Genomic DNA, 15,150 nt, shown 5'->3' on the forward strand with positions numbered 1-15,150 from the left:
GGATCTAGTCAATTAACAATGTTGTGATAGGTGAACAAGGAAGGAACTCAGCCATACATATACATGTATCCATTTCTTTATAACAAACAATCTGTGGATTTGTCTATTTCCCCTTTCTGTTCTGTCAGTTTTTGCTTCCTGCATTTTGAAGATCTGGGAGACGGATTTAGGATTATTGTGTCTTTCAGATGAATCTACCCTTCTGTCATTATGAAACATCTCACTATATCCCTGGTCATATTGTTTTTGCTGAAACCTACTTTGTCTGATATTATTACAGACAATCCAAATTTCTCAAGGCTGGTGTTTTCACAGTACTTTTTCCCACCCTTTTACTCTATGTCTTTATAGTTAAAGAGGTTTCTAATAGTCTATTGTTGAGACTTGCATTTTTGTTTTTTTTTGGAAATCTAGTCTTACAATATTTGCTTTGCAATTTAAGTATTTCCACTCCTTACATTTACTGTAATTAGCAATACTGTGCTTCATTCTATCATCTTGTTATTTGTTTTCCATTTGTCCCATCCGTCCTTCAGCCATTCTTCACCTTTTTATGCCTCCTTTGATTGATTATTCCACTTTGTCTCCATTATAAGCTTATTTGTTTACCATTTTATTTTATTTTCAGTGGTTGCTCTAGGCAGGGGTTAGCACAATACAGCCTGTAGTCAAATCTGACCCATTATTTATTTCTATTAAAGAAAATTTGATTGGAACACATTCTCACTTACTTTTGTATTGTCTTTAGCTGTCTATGTAGCTAATGAGTTTTATGCTATAAATCAGAGTTAAGTAGTCATGACAGTGACCTTCTTACCCAGAAGACTAAACTATGTATTACCTGATCCTTTATAGAAAGAGTTTGCCAACTCCTGCTGTAGTGTTTACTATGTTTCTGTAAATTATCACAATCTACCTTCAAATAATATTATATCACTTCACATATAAAAACTATAAAACAATATACTTTCATTTTTCCCCTCCTGTTCTTTGTCCTATATTTTATTTCTGCATATATTATAACCCCCAAATACACTTTATTGTTTTACTTTGAAGAGTCCAATATTTTTAAAGAAATTAAGAAATAAAAGGTATTTCATATTCACTCATACATTTACCATACTTTGCATTCTTCACTTCTTTTCTACATCCAAATTTCCAGCTGTTGAAAATTTTCTTCTGTCTAAAGGACATCCTTCAGTATTATAGTTCAGCACTTCTGGTAAGAAATGATCTCAGCTCATATTTGACTGAAAGCCTTTATGTCATCTTCATTTCTGAAGACAGTTTTCATTGGCTATAAAATCTTAGGTCAACATTTGCTTTTTCTTCTTCTATTATTCAGCACTTTAACTATAGTGTCCTGTTGTCTTCTTATATAGTTTCAGATAAGAAGTCTATAATCATTTTTTTTTATCTTTGTTCCTCTATATGTAATGTGTTTTTTTTTTTCCCCCCTTTGGTTACTTTGACAATTTTTCTCATTACCACTTGTTTTCCAAAACTTGGTTGTAATGTGCCCTGGTGGAGTTATCTTTGTTATCTTGACTGAGGCTCATTAAAATTATATTTTTGATCAAATTTGGGAATTTTTAATTATTACAATTAAAAATATTCTTCTGCTTCCCTTTGCCCTAGCCTCTCCTTTTATTATTCTGTTAAACCACTTCAAAACTGTCTTAAATGTCACTAAGATACTGTTAGTTATGCTTTTCAATTATTTTCTTCTATAAGATTCACTTGTATACCTTCTACTACCATATCTTCAATTTATTAATATTTTCTTCTTCAGTATATAATACACTCCTCGTCTTTCTAGAGAAGTTGATATTAGCATATATTTTTTTAATCTCTAGAAGTTTCATTTTGTCTTTTTAAAAGTCTCCCATTTCTCTTCTCACTAAATTCATGCTTACCTTTGAATAAATCCATATAACTTAAGAGCTGTTTAAAGTCCTTCTCTGCAAGCCTGTCATCTGTATAATTTCTGAGTCTGTTTCTATTGACTGTTTTTTTCCTGATTATAGATAACATCTGGCTACTTCTTGACATATCAAGAATTGACATATCCACATATTAGTGGATAATGACCATTGTGCTTTATGCTGAGTGTCTGGATTTCGTGGTTATCCTTTAAAGAGAGTTGAGCTTTGTTCTAGCAGGGAAAATAACTTGCTGATCAGCCTGATCCCTTCCAGACTTCTTTTCAAGATGTTTTAGAGCAAGTCTAGACAAGTCTTTACTCTAGAGACAGTTTAACCCTCTACTAAGTCATGACACCTCTCTGGTCTCTACTGAATGTCCCAGGTGATCTCTCTGCTTATAGTGGTTGGAGTCTCCCAACTCTGTGACTTCTGTGAACTGCTCAGCCTACAGCTCCCCAGTCATCCACTGCCTGGCCTCATGGAGTTATGCCTTAGGCATACATGTATGAGTATTTAGCAAAGACTCTGAAGTACTTTTTCTATGTTGCTGTCTTATTTCTGAAAGTCTATTCCACAATTTTGAGTCACCTCAACCCCCCAGATCTTCGATATCTGTCTTCTCAATTTACTTAGACTGTGGTGCTCTGCTTAGGATTCCCTTTGCTGCAGTGAGATCCAGAATGTGATTCCAAGCAGAGAGTCAAGGGCTTATCTCACTTATTTCCTTTTCTTGGGAATCATAATACATACTGTCTGTTGTTCAATATCTGAAAACAGTCGTTTTGTATAATTTTTTCCAGTTTCCTTATTGTTTATGATGAGAAAATATGTCTGGACCCTATCACCCCACCATGGCCTGAAATGGAAGTTCAACTATTATACTTTTATTTGTACATTTAGAGAAAATGGTAAACTTCAAGACTGGAAGCAGGAATAATCATGTTACAATAGCAAAATGAAACATGTACAAAGAGTGATGTCTAAGATGTATTCATTAAAGGAAGTATGGTGTCTAAGACTAGGAAAGTGATAATCCAACTTAATCCCACTCCACACACAACTGGCCTTGCTCCTCCATTCATTCATTCCATAAATATGTTTTGAGCACTATCTTTGTCACTGTGCTAAGCCACTGTGTTAAGCTAACAGGATGAATGAGATATAGCCTTTGTCCTTTAAAAAACTCATAGGCGAGGGAGAACTAGACAACATGGAAATAACAACACATCAGGATAAGTAATACAGGAGAGAGAACCCAGGGGTTATGAGAACACAGAGGATGGAAAGGTGTCCAACTTGAGTGAGGGTGGGAGTATCAAGATGCACTGTCTATCCCTTTGTCTCTTTAGACCAGTTGCGACACTTCCCGTATTTGAGGGGTAACTTGAAGCTGTCAGCTCAAGACATTACATATACAAATCCATGCTATTTATTATGACCATTATTTCATAAAACTAAAGACATCTTAGTCTTTAAAATAAAAGGATAAAGGACAATGTTTTCAATGGATTAAGTTTTGACATATGGAAAATTAAAAAAAAAAAAAAGAAAAGATGGCTGTCTACAGGAGATAATGACTTAGGAGTGGAGTCCTGATGGATGAGTAAGAATGTGTCAGATGAAGAAAGTGGGAGGAATTAGGGTTAAAGCACACACATGCAAAACTATATTTAATTTCTTTAGGGAATTATTTATATTTCAGAGTGGATGAAGTGTCACGTGGAAAGCATAAGAGTGGAGTGAGATGAAGCTAAAAAGAGATGTAGGAGCTGAGTAATATAAGGTATTATTTTAAAACTTAATTCTATTCTAGGAGAACTGAGGAACTATTGAATAGTTTACCCAGGTGAATAACATGGTCTAATTTCTTTTTAAATATCATGGGCTGCAGTTTGGAAAACAGGGCTATATGGAGGAAACAATAATCTATCAGGAAGACTTAGCATTACTTTAGGCAAAAGATGCTTTGGACCTATGGACCGTCTATGGGGTCGCACAGAGTCGGACACGACTGAAGTGACTTAGCAGCAGCAGCTTTGGACTTAAGCTGTTATTAGAAATGGGAACTGAGATAGTAGATGAGTGAGAGGTATTTAGAAGCTGTAAACAACTGACCTGAAGACTGGCCAGATACGGGGAGTAGGAAAGAGGCAGAAGCCATAGACAACACTTGGAGTTTCACTAGGATGACTCCAGTATTCTATTAAGGGATAGCAGATTTCTTTGTTTCTGTCTGAATTGACTGTTGTTTTGCCATGTGTGTGATTCTAGCCTTCTGGTTACCTGGGCCTGTGTACTTCCTTTGGGTATTTGAGATTGTTTCCTGTCTGCTAAGCTGCCTTTCATCTCCTGCCTCTTCTAACAGAATCTGTGTGAGCCAGTACTCCTGGCTGCTCTCCTGGTTCTGCTTGGACTACCAGGCTGGGTAACTTATCGGGTTTATCTAATTTTTCTATGGGACTTCCTATATTTATTTCCATGACTCATGGAAAATTATGACATGGAGCTGGCAAAATAATACTTGGAAGTCAGCAGTAGAAGGCAGTCAGCCACCATGTGGTACAATATGGCAATTTTGTCACCAAAAAAGTAAAAACATAGATTTATCATTTCATTCATACATTCACTCAACATGTGTCGATTTTACTATCCTTCATAGGTCAAATATATTGATAACTTATTAATAATTATAACTCCCTCATGTATAGATATATTCTTGCAAGGTTATATTGGGTAAGAAAGATGGTGATTTCCTTGCACTATGGAGATCAATACTGAAGGATAGAGGTTCAACCATCCTGGGTGTTCATTGGAAGGACTGATGCTAAAGCTGAAACTCCAATACTTAGGCCACCTCATGTGAAGAATTAACTCATTGGAAAAGACCCTGATGCTGGGAGGGATTGGGGGCAGGAGGAGAAGGGGACAACAGAGGATGAGATGGCTGGATGGCGTCACCGACTCGATGGACATGAGTTTGAGTGAACGCCGGGAGTTGGTGATGGACAGGGAGGCCTGGCGTGCTGCGATTCACGGGGTCGCAAAGAGTCGGACACGACTGAGCGACTGAACTGAACTGAAGAACTGATCAAGAAAAACTGATGGGACCATGGCAAAGACTGCTTGCTGTTTTGCTATATGGGTTCTCCTCTCCTATTTCGGTAATAGAACTGTTAATTTTTAAGTAAGTGACTGTCCCATAATAAAAACCTTGTAGTTAGGTAGGTGTGTCAAAATCCTAACAGAATACAGATGACATACTCAAAATGGGATAAGTCAAAGAGATTTTATTTCTAAAGGACCTATTTACTAAGATTGGGTGTGGAGGAACTGTAAGTATAATGCAGTAATCCAGTGCTCATAGCAACTGGGCTGTTATCTCCCTCAGGGCCTAATGGGATGAAGGGAGGGAGCAGTTACTAGAGACTAGAAAAAGAGAGAAGCAGGTAAAATCAATCATTTTTCAAGGATAAGTAACCCACCCAGTGCAACATTGAAGGGAGGGATCCAGCGAAATAAATGCCTGACCTCATGTTTGTTTGTTTGTTTTTTGATCTCTTGCTATAGCCCCTTGGAGAAGGAAATGACAACTGCTCCAATGTTCTTGCCTGGAAAATCCCATGGACAGAGGAGCCTGGCGGGTTACAGTCCCTGGGGTCACAAAGAGTTGGACCTCGCAACTCCATAACATAAGAGCCCCTATTGTCTACACTAGGGCCATAAAAAGCAGGGATTACCACCTCCCACTGATGAGGTGCCCGCGGGCCACCCCCACCTATGGCAGAGAGCAGATGAAGAGGACTAGGCAGTGGGCCTGGAGGATCAAATAGATGGCATGTGGGAATTACGTAACTACACTTTGGCCAGTGGAACAGAATTAGCAATAGTGTGATCAACTTTGAGGGGCACACCTTTAAAAGATGGGGCATGTCTTTCTCCTTCCTACATGCTGGACTGGTGACTGGAATTTGAGCAGCCATCTTGGTCATGAGATGAAAGCTGCATCCTGAGATTGGCAGAACAACATGAGAGAGGGAACTTGGATGATCAGGTAATTAGTTGATTTGGGAGAAAAACAGACTTGTAATCTTATATTTGGTTTCCTGTCACTTACAGCTGATGCAAATCTTCACCAATTCAGAGACCAAACAGGAAATTCTTTTTTGGATTTGGACTGTATTGGTTCTGATTTTTTAAACTTATAAGCATCTGAAATGGACTTTGTCTAGCTTAAGCTAAAGGGAAATTTATTGGAAGGATGCTGGGGGTGTCTCAGAAAATCAAAGGAAATGCTGAACTACCAAGATAGGAGAACCCAAGGCAGTTCTGGTATCTCAGAATTCTTCATGGCCTTTCACCTTGGAGGACTGCCACAAGTGTGACTCAGCTCCCACAGCTCCCAGGCTCTTCAGCAATCCATTCCAAATTTCGTATTTCTGTTAGAGAGAACCTGATTCAACCTGCTTGGGTCAGACGCTCATGTCTTTATTGGGTGTGGAGGGTCACAATGCAAACAGAGTCACTGGGATCCTTCAAGGTTCTTAGAACCACGGATGCATTGTGTGTCAAAGAGTCATCCCAATGACTGTGATGAAGGGACTGTTACCTCAATTTAAACCAATCATTTAAATACTAATAGCATGGACAATGATAATGACTGGTCCATAGAAGGTACCAATTAAATTAGACTCATTTTCTTTCATTTACCTTCTCAGTACCTGATGTCACCAGCTCATTATGAGGTAAGGATGGGCAACAACTCAAAGTCACAATTCTGTGTAAATTCAAAACTGTAACTAGATTCACATAATTCTCAATATCTACCATAATCCAGGAATTCTACTGAATACAACTGACAGGAAAAAAATGACTAAATGCCTTTAAGAAATCAGACTTCAGGGGAAAGAAGCGTGTAGACAAATGATCATAATAATAAATAGCGGGTCATATGCCATAGGAGAGTTAAGTATCAGATGCTTTAAGAGAATAAGCAACTAAGGGAATTGGAAGAGGTGATGTTTGAGGAGGTGTGTGTGGGTGAGTAGGCAATGGCACCCCACTCCAGTACTCTTGCCTAGAAAATCCCATGGGCGAAGGAGGCTGGTAGGCTGCAGTCCATGGGGTCACGAAGAGTCGGCTTCACTTTCACTTTTCACTTTCATGCATTGGAGAAGGAAATGGCAACCCACTCCAACTGTTTTTGCCTGGAGAATCCCAGGGACTGGGGAGCCTGGTGGGCTGCCGTCTATGGGGTCGCACAGAGTCCAACACGACTGAAGCGACTTAGCAGCAGCAGCAGTGTGGGTGAGTAGGAGTCCTATAGCCAAAAATGGAGGGAAAGAATTCTGAATAAAAGAAATAGCCCGTGCAAAACTCCTGAAGCATGAAAATGCTCATCCATTTTCAGGGAAAAGCTAAGACCTCTATGTGAATAGACTCCTGGGCATTGACTGGAAACTCATTTATTCATTCAGTTATAATTCACTGAGTACTCTGTGCAGGGTTACCAAGGAGTCAAAGGTAAATAAGATGTAAGCCTTACCTTCAGAGGAGGTGGCAAACTCAGTAGCTACAATCAGATGAGCCCTAAGCAGAGGAGATGAAAACCCTATTGAGTGCAAGCTGGGGAAAGGACATTATCTAGGGACCCAGGAGGAGTCCAGAGCTGTAGGCAAGAGTTAGGACCTTGAACAACATGTAATAACTGCTTGAGTTTCTTTACCCTGTAGGTCATGGGGCTCCTGAAGATAAACTCACGTGTTTGTTAAAACCTTGCTAAAGTTTATTAAAGCTTGTCAAAGAAGATTCTGATTTGCTGAGACTGCTTTAAAACATCTGACTCAAGACAAATAAATCCCATTTGTTGCACGCATGTGTGCCAGGCACTGAGCTAGGGATTTTATATACGTTGTCTCATTTGAGCTGAGAAGGACCAGCAGGGGAGCGTCCCATGTACCCAACTTTGGAGGTGAGCAAGGCAGAGAATGGAGACAAGAACACTGTGTAGAGTGTGGGGAGTGGGATGACTCAGCAGGTTAATACTATTTTAAGAATGAAGCACAGGAGTTTAAATTCTTGCCTGCATTTCAGAGAAAAGTCCCTGCTCTAATCAAAATGACTGCCATTTATTTGGGTATGTGTGGTGTATCAAAGCCTAGATTATTCCATCAGTCAGGAATATGGACAGCTGCAACCTGATTAAGCTAGCCAGGGTGGATTTGTCTCAAGCAATAAGTCCAGGGAAAAGCAGCCCAACCAACAATCCTAGCAGAGGTACAAGCTCTTCCATCTCTCCAAGCTGGCTGCTGAATCTCCATTTTCCCCTCTATTCCTTGGAACGTAATTTCATCCCAAGAAGGAAGAAGGGGAGAAGGAAGGCTTTTGCGAAAAAGGTTTAATTTTTTTATTCAGGACCAGGTCCCTTTCCTAGAGACTCCTGTTTACATTTCATTGCCCAGAACTATGTCACATGGCCACATCCAAGTGCAATGAAGACTGGGAAATAGAATATTTTAAGTGGGTGCATTTGCTGCCCCATCCACATCAAAGTGGGCTTCCCTGGTGTCTCAGATGGTAAAGAATCTGCCTGCAAGGCAGGAGACCTGGGTTTGATCCCTGGATTAGGAAGATTCCCCTGGAGGAGGGCATGGCAACCCACTTCAGTAGTCTTGCCTGGAGAATCCCCATGGACAGAGGAGCCTGGTGAGCTACTGTCCATGGGGTTGCAAAGAGTCAGACATTACTGAGCGACTAAGCATACCACATCAAACTGGACTTCCCTGGTGGCTCAGTGGTAAAGAATCTGCCTGCCAATGCAGGAGTCATGGATTCAGTCCCTGGGTCAGAAAAATCCCTGGGAGAAAGAAATGGCAACACACTCCAGCATTCTTGCCTGGGAAATCCTAAGGACAGAGGAGATTGGTGGGCTTCTGTTCATGGGGTCGCAAAAGAGTAGGACACAACTGAGTGATTAAAGCATCAATAACCACATCAAATTAGTTTTGAGTCCTAAGGAAGGAGGACTTACATAGTGGGCAGCATATATAATTTCACTCCATGTTTCCAAAAGTTCTATAAGATAGATAAAGTTATTCCCATTCTACATATAGGAAAATAGACTCAGAGAGGAAAGTAAATTACCCAAAGTCATATGAAGTAGTGAGTATGGAATCACGACTTAATGGAATAAAGATTTTAAAATAAGCCTGTATCATTTCAAAAGCAAAAGATTTTTAATGATACATTTATGTCTCCCTTAGCTGTGTGACCTTACCTGAGTCACTAAATTTCCCTTAGCCTCCATTCCAAGATCTGTAAAATGAAGATAATTATCCTTGATTCAGCAGTTCTTGAAGTATCAAGTTAGATGGTGAATGTAACATGGCTGAAAAGAATAATGTGGATGGGACCCTGCTTATTATCCACATATGTATCAGCCGAAATGTCTCTCTCTTGGCTGACAGGAAGAAATGGTTCTTGGAGGAGCATGGTTCCGACACTGGTATCCAAGCCTGGCACCAGTAAAATCTCTTGAGTGGCATTTCCTATTTGGGCCCCATGACAGTTTCCCAGGAATTTCCACTGGCTGGGTTTCCTTTGTCCATTCCAGTAGCTAGCTGCCCATGTAGATGAATTATGAGCCACATTCCACAGCAGGTCAGATGAAAACTATGTGCAAATCGTTCACCCATCTCTCTTGCCTTCTTCCTCCGTGGCTGCTCCTCCAAACTAGAACTAAATTCAGGCCACTCCTCGGCCTGTGCTTCTTCTGGTGCCTTGTTTCAGGACTGAATAAAGCATCTGAGCACTGAGGGTCACATTCCAGCTGCAAACACAGCACAGCCCACCCTGTTTCAGGCCCTAGGCCTGGGTTCTTGCGTTCCTCTGCCTAGGAAGCTTTGCCTTCATTGTCTTCCCCTGGAGAGCATCTCTTCCTAAGAGATGCCCAAGCCGAGCTCAGGCTAACTCCCCGAGCCTCCTCTTCTGTGCATCTTCTCCTGGGTTTTTGGAAAGGTGTTTGTTTTACATTCTCTTCTGTATTAGCATGGAGTTCTGTCCATACTTTTATTACTGAACTAAACCTGTTCACAAGTCTGGCTTTGGCTTGCTGGGTACCAGCATCTTGTAAAAAAAAAAAAAAAAGATAAAGTAATCTTGATAACAAAAATGCATGTTTATTAGACTTAAGGAAGAAAGAATAAAAGATAGGATAGAATGAAGGAAGGAAGAAGGGAAGAAAGGAAACCACAGATATAAATGGGGGAGGGGAGTCTCATCCCCTTCCCATCCCTGTTCCTTAGTTATGTATCTGGTGTGACACCCCCAGGGACAAATCAGAAGAGAGTTGTAATTAGAAGATCGAGGGCTCCTGGGGAGACAGGTGTTCATTTTTTAGAATCTGGTCATCTTTCCATTCCTTTCTATGAATATACCATCATTTTAAAAACCATTCCCTACTTTGGAAGATTTTTTTTCACTATTACAAACGATGCTGAAGTGAATGTGCTTGAAAATATATTTGTGAGCACATGTGTGGATTTACCTATGTATTAGTGTCCTGGAAATTGAATTTTGGTGGAGACTCTATATTTAGACTCCCACTAACTGAATATAATCATATCCATTTTCTCAGAGCATCACGTACCTTGAACACTGTTGACCTTTTTAACTTTTGCAAATCTTGGAAGAAAATCTCATTTACTTAGTTTGAATTTCTTTGATGATTAGTGCAACTGAGGATCTTTCTATATGTTTACAGAATATTTATTTTTTTCTTATTTTGTGCCATTGCTGTTAGCATCAGAATCTTGACTCCAGTGGGTCCCACTCAGTCTTGAGATCCAGTTCTAACAACACCCCATTAAGTTTTCAATTCAAGACTACATGACAGTGAGGCAAGAATTTGTTAAGAAAGACAGAGACAACTCTCTGAAATTAGAGCTCCAAAAAGTTTTTGCTTTTGCCACCACTGCGTTTGTCAACCATGCACATCATTCACGGGGGTTCTGAGGGCAACTTTCAGGCCGTCCTCTTGAAGCATCTATTGAGTGTCTTTCGTTTGTGTGACTAACGAAAGAGTTTAGGTGGGAGGGTTGTACTTGGGTCTCTTTTTTTCAGTTGACTCGTCTGCCCAGCTCTTGTCTTTGCTTTGTCTCAGTCTGGCCAAGCCCCTCCCGTGTGAGATGATGTCTAGCTCTGCAGCAGCCTGACCGGGGAAGTCACCGTCTCAATTTTGATCCCTTGGTATTAAATACGTGTACTCTATTGCCTTTGTATGATGAGTCAGTTTCATTTCATTTCAAAGTCAAGGAGCACCTACTCTGTGCTAGACTTTGGGAATACAAAAATGGATAATACTCAGTCCCTATTTCAGGGGAGCCTGAAGTCCAGTGGAGATGAAAGCCAGGTAAATGGGATTACCATGGTCCCACAGTTAAATCAAGAAAGAGTGGAACCCTGGTGCTCTAGGAGACAGGTGAGCTCGCCTGCTTCTCACTGATGACATCTCAGGCAGGTGATGTATACTCTGTGTGCTTCAGTGTCTTCCTCTGTAAAATGCAGAATGTATCTATATTCTTATTTCATAGGGTTGTTATGAGGATTAAATGAGCTAATTCAAATATAAGGCTTAGAAGCTGTTGTGTAGTAAGTGATCCATAAATGGTGGTTTTTAGTGTTAGTATCATCACTGATTTTTCAAATTACTATCAATATTATTATAATAGCGCAGCAAAGGGACCTAACCCAGTCTGGAGGCTACTAGAGAAGGTGATGGCAAGGTTGAGTCTTGAATAGTAGAGAAAGGAGACGTAGCCTTGATCCAGAGATGAAAATACCCCATTATTATCATGTGCTGAGCAGTGACAATGGGTTGGCCATTTAGCCTATATGACCTCATTTACAAATGAAGACATTCAGACACAGAGAAGTTATGTAACTTGCCCAAGGTTAAAGCAGCTAGTAATATATAGTATTTTATTTCTTCTATTTTATAGTCAAGAAAGGTGAAGCAGGGAGTGGTTTTAGGGGCATGATTTATGTTCATATCTCATGTTCTTCCCACTTGCTATATTGCCATCCAAGGGAGTATAAGTCTTGTGTCATTGGGACTTTTGAACAAGACGTGGGCTTCTTTACACTTTGATTTCTCTCTGTCTAAAGCAGGCATCTCCACACCTCTCCTCTCTGCACACAGCCCTTCTTTCAAGCTCCAGGAGAGTCTGTGACAAGGAGTGGGCTCCCTCTGCAAGACATCTTGATTCCTTTGAAGAAAGGCAGCCAGGAAATGTGAAGCATGGTGATGGTGGCCTTTTCAGGAGTGGGTGGTGAGTGGAAACTTCCTGACGTGTCAAGTGACAACATCAGAAAGGAAGTGGAATTTTCCTGAGGCACAGGCAGGAGTTCTCCCCAGCTATTGATTTGGAGTGTGCATCTCGAATTTAACCCAGTGATTAGTTTGGAGGGAGGCAGCATGCATGCTGGGCTTTCATTTAGTGAGTTTAAAGGCATACAGCTTCTGATTTATTTTTTCTTTCTTCGTGCAGGGCTGTTTTATTACTAAGAGTTGAGTGACAGGCTTCCCAGCAGACTCGAAAGACAGGTAAAAATTTAAAAAGGAACATAAAATTTTTCAAGGCACTCTATTTACCTTTTGTAATTTATTAATCACACCTAGTGAAGGCTGGTTGCCCCTCTGGGAACAGTTCAGCAAAGGAAAACTATTCTGAAGACTCAGCTTTCCAATCCCCTTTCTTTCCTTATGCTTTCTTATGGATGAGAGAACTAAGGATCCCAAATAGGAAGTAACTCATCCCAATCATAATATGGGTTAGAAATGGAAGTAAGTCTAGTCCTGTCTGGCAACCTCAGAATCATGAAACACAAAGACTATGTGTAGAGCTACATACATGTTCCCAAAATCTTCAAAGTTTTTTTTTTTTTTTAACTGATGAATTAATATAAGTACCCCCTTGCCTATATCTCTTCAATACCACTGAAGGACAAACTTCAGGGCAAGACTTACAAGGTCCTTCAAGAGCTGGTCTCTGTTTAACAGGCAAGGTTCATCTCTTGTCTTTCCTTCTTTGAAATCATCCATTTATATGGGCTTCCCTAGTAGCTGCTAAAGACTCTGCCTCCAATGCAGGAGACCTGGTTTCAATCCCCAGGTCAGGAAGATCCCCTGGAGAAGGGAATGACAACCCACTCTAGTGTTCTTGCCTGGAGAATTCCATGCACAGAGGAGCCTGGTGGGCTATAGTACATGGGGTCACAAAGAGTCAGACATGACTGAGTGACTAATACTTTCATTTATATGGAACATCTATATCTTTCCCACATAGAACATCTTTCTTACTGCTGGGTTGATGAACATGCTATCCATCTGCCTGAAACTTTCCTCCCTGGATGGATGGATGAAGGAATGAACAACTAGGGCCTGAATTTATAGCTCATTTCATTAGAAGTCATTGCCTCATTGGGTTAGTGTTCATTCGATCAATTCAAATTACCTCTAACTCCCCCAAATTATAATTTCTCTAGCTTGACTTTATCACTTGCTTGAGATTTTCCAATTGTAACCTTTGGGTCTGAAATAATTCCATTTAATTCAGGAAGTTGCCATACTTCCCTTGGTATAAGTCTTTCCTTTTAAAAATTCAAGAAATTCTCTCCATTTGATGCCTTTGTAGGCAAATCCTCCTCATCTATAAGCATGTAGATTCCAAGAAACCAAATAAAAATTTGAGAAGTTCAGAGTGGAAAAAAAAAAAAGAAAAAGCATTTGTATTATGTAAGTGAGCCACATTACTGTGAAGTTTGGTAGCTTCAAACTTCAAGCTCAAAAAGCAGGCATTTCCAAAGTGGGGGGTGTGCAAAATATGATATAAATGTGATGCGCTGCTGAGGGGAGCTAGAGATCACAGGGTGGGATGGAGGGGTGAGCATGGAAAATATATCCTATGTCATTGGCATGACGGAAAAGGCAGAACTCTAAAATAAAGGGGTGAAGAGATGGCATGCTGGGAAAGTTGGGGGATAGGTCATTTCACTTCTTTAACAGCACATTTTATTAAGTAGCTATGATGTGCAAGCCCTCGTCTGGGACCTGGGTATTTGCAGAGAAAAACAAGTGACAGAAAGAAAGTTTAGAATTTGACATCATGGAAACCTGGATTTCAGTTTCAGTTCCATCACACAGTACCAGTTTGATCTTGGATGGTTTGTTTTGGTTGCCTTGTTTGTAAAATGTGTGTGTACTTTCTTGTTTATCAATAGCTACTATGTCATTTAGACACTGTGCTAGGCACTGGACACCCAAAAGTAAACAAGACAGATAGGGCCCCCTCCTCCCAGAAGCTTATGGAGTAAGGGAAGAATCTGACAAGTTCTGAGAATAAAGTATTTGCTGTGGGAGGATTAGCAGGGCTGAGATACCACCTGACATACAGGACCATTAGGATTAAATGAGATAAAGTATTTGAGAGCCTACTGTGATTTTGAGAAGAGCACAGAACAGGAACGGAACCAGGCTGCCTCCGTTCAAATCCCAATGTGGCCACATATTAATTGTATCACTTAAGGAATTACTAAACCAATTTCCTGATCTATAACATGGGGATAATAATAGTAGTCAACTCATGGGGTTGTTAAGAAGATTAGATAAGTTAACATATGTGAAGAGTTTAGAATAGTGCCTGGCACACACTGAGTATGCAGCTGACATTTATGAATTATTGCTGTTGCTGTTATTGTTTGCACATGGCCCATGTGGGTGCTCACGATCACCAGTTCCCTACCTCCCCTCCACTGCTCTTCTGAAAGCAGTAGTCCCAGCAGTGAACAGCAGTCCATGTTCATGTTCCATCGTATATCAAAGGCCCAGAAGGGTAACTGCAGAAAGCATTGTTCTCAGTATAATTTATAATTTATTCCTGTCCAAGCCATTTGCCTTGTTGAGCCTTTGAAGAGCACAAAGTTCTTTCCTGTACTTGGCTGGGCTGAGCACAAAAGGTCATGGTAAAATTAGAGCTACAGGGACGAGAGTGCCTGGAAAAGAACTTGGGCCTCAAATGGATGACAACTGACTCCTTCCCTGGGAGCCTCAGAGAAGAAAAGGTCACGTGTTGATGTTCAGCCACACAGGGTCCAGGGGTCTCACAATCTTGTGAGCAGTGCTTGGCTCTGCTGGTACAAGCCATGCCGTCTCCTGGGTCATGTCTACCTC

The sequence above is a fragment of the Bos grunniens genome, chromosome 3, assembly GCF_055505025.1.
Source record: "Bos grunniens cultivar Pamir isolate PY7600 chromosome 3, Bosgru_T2T1.0, whole genome shotgun sequence".
Taxonomy (NCBI): domain Eukaryota; kingdom Metazoa; phylum Chordata; class Mammalia; order Artiodactyla; family Bovidae; genus Bos; species Bos grunniens.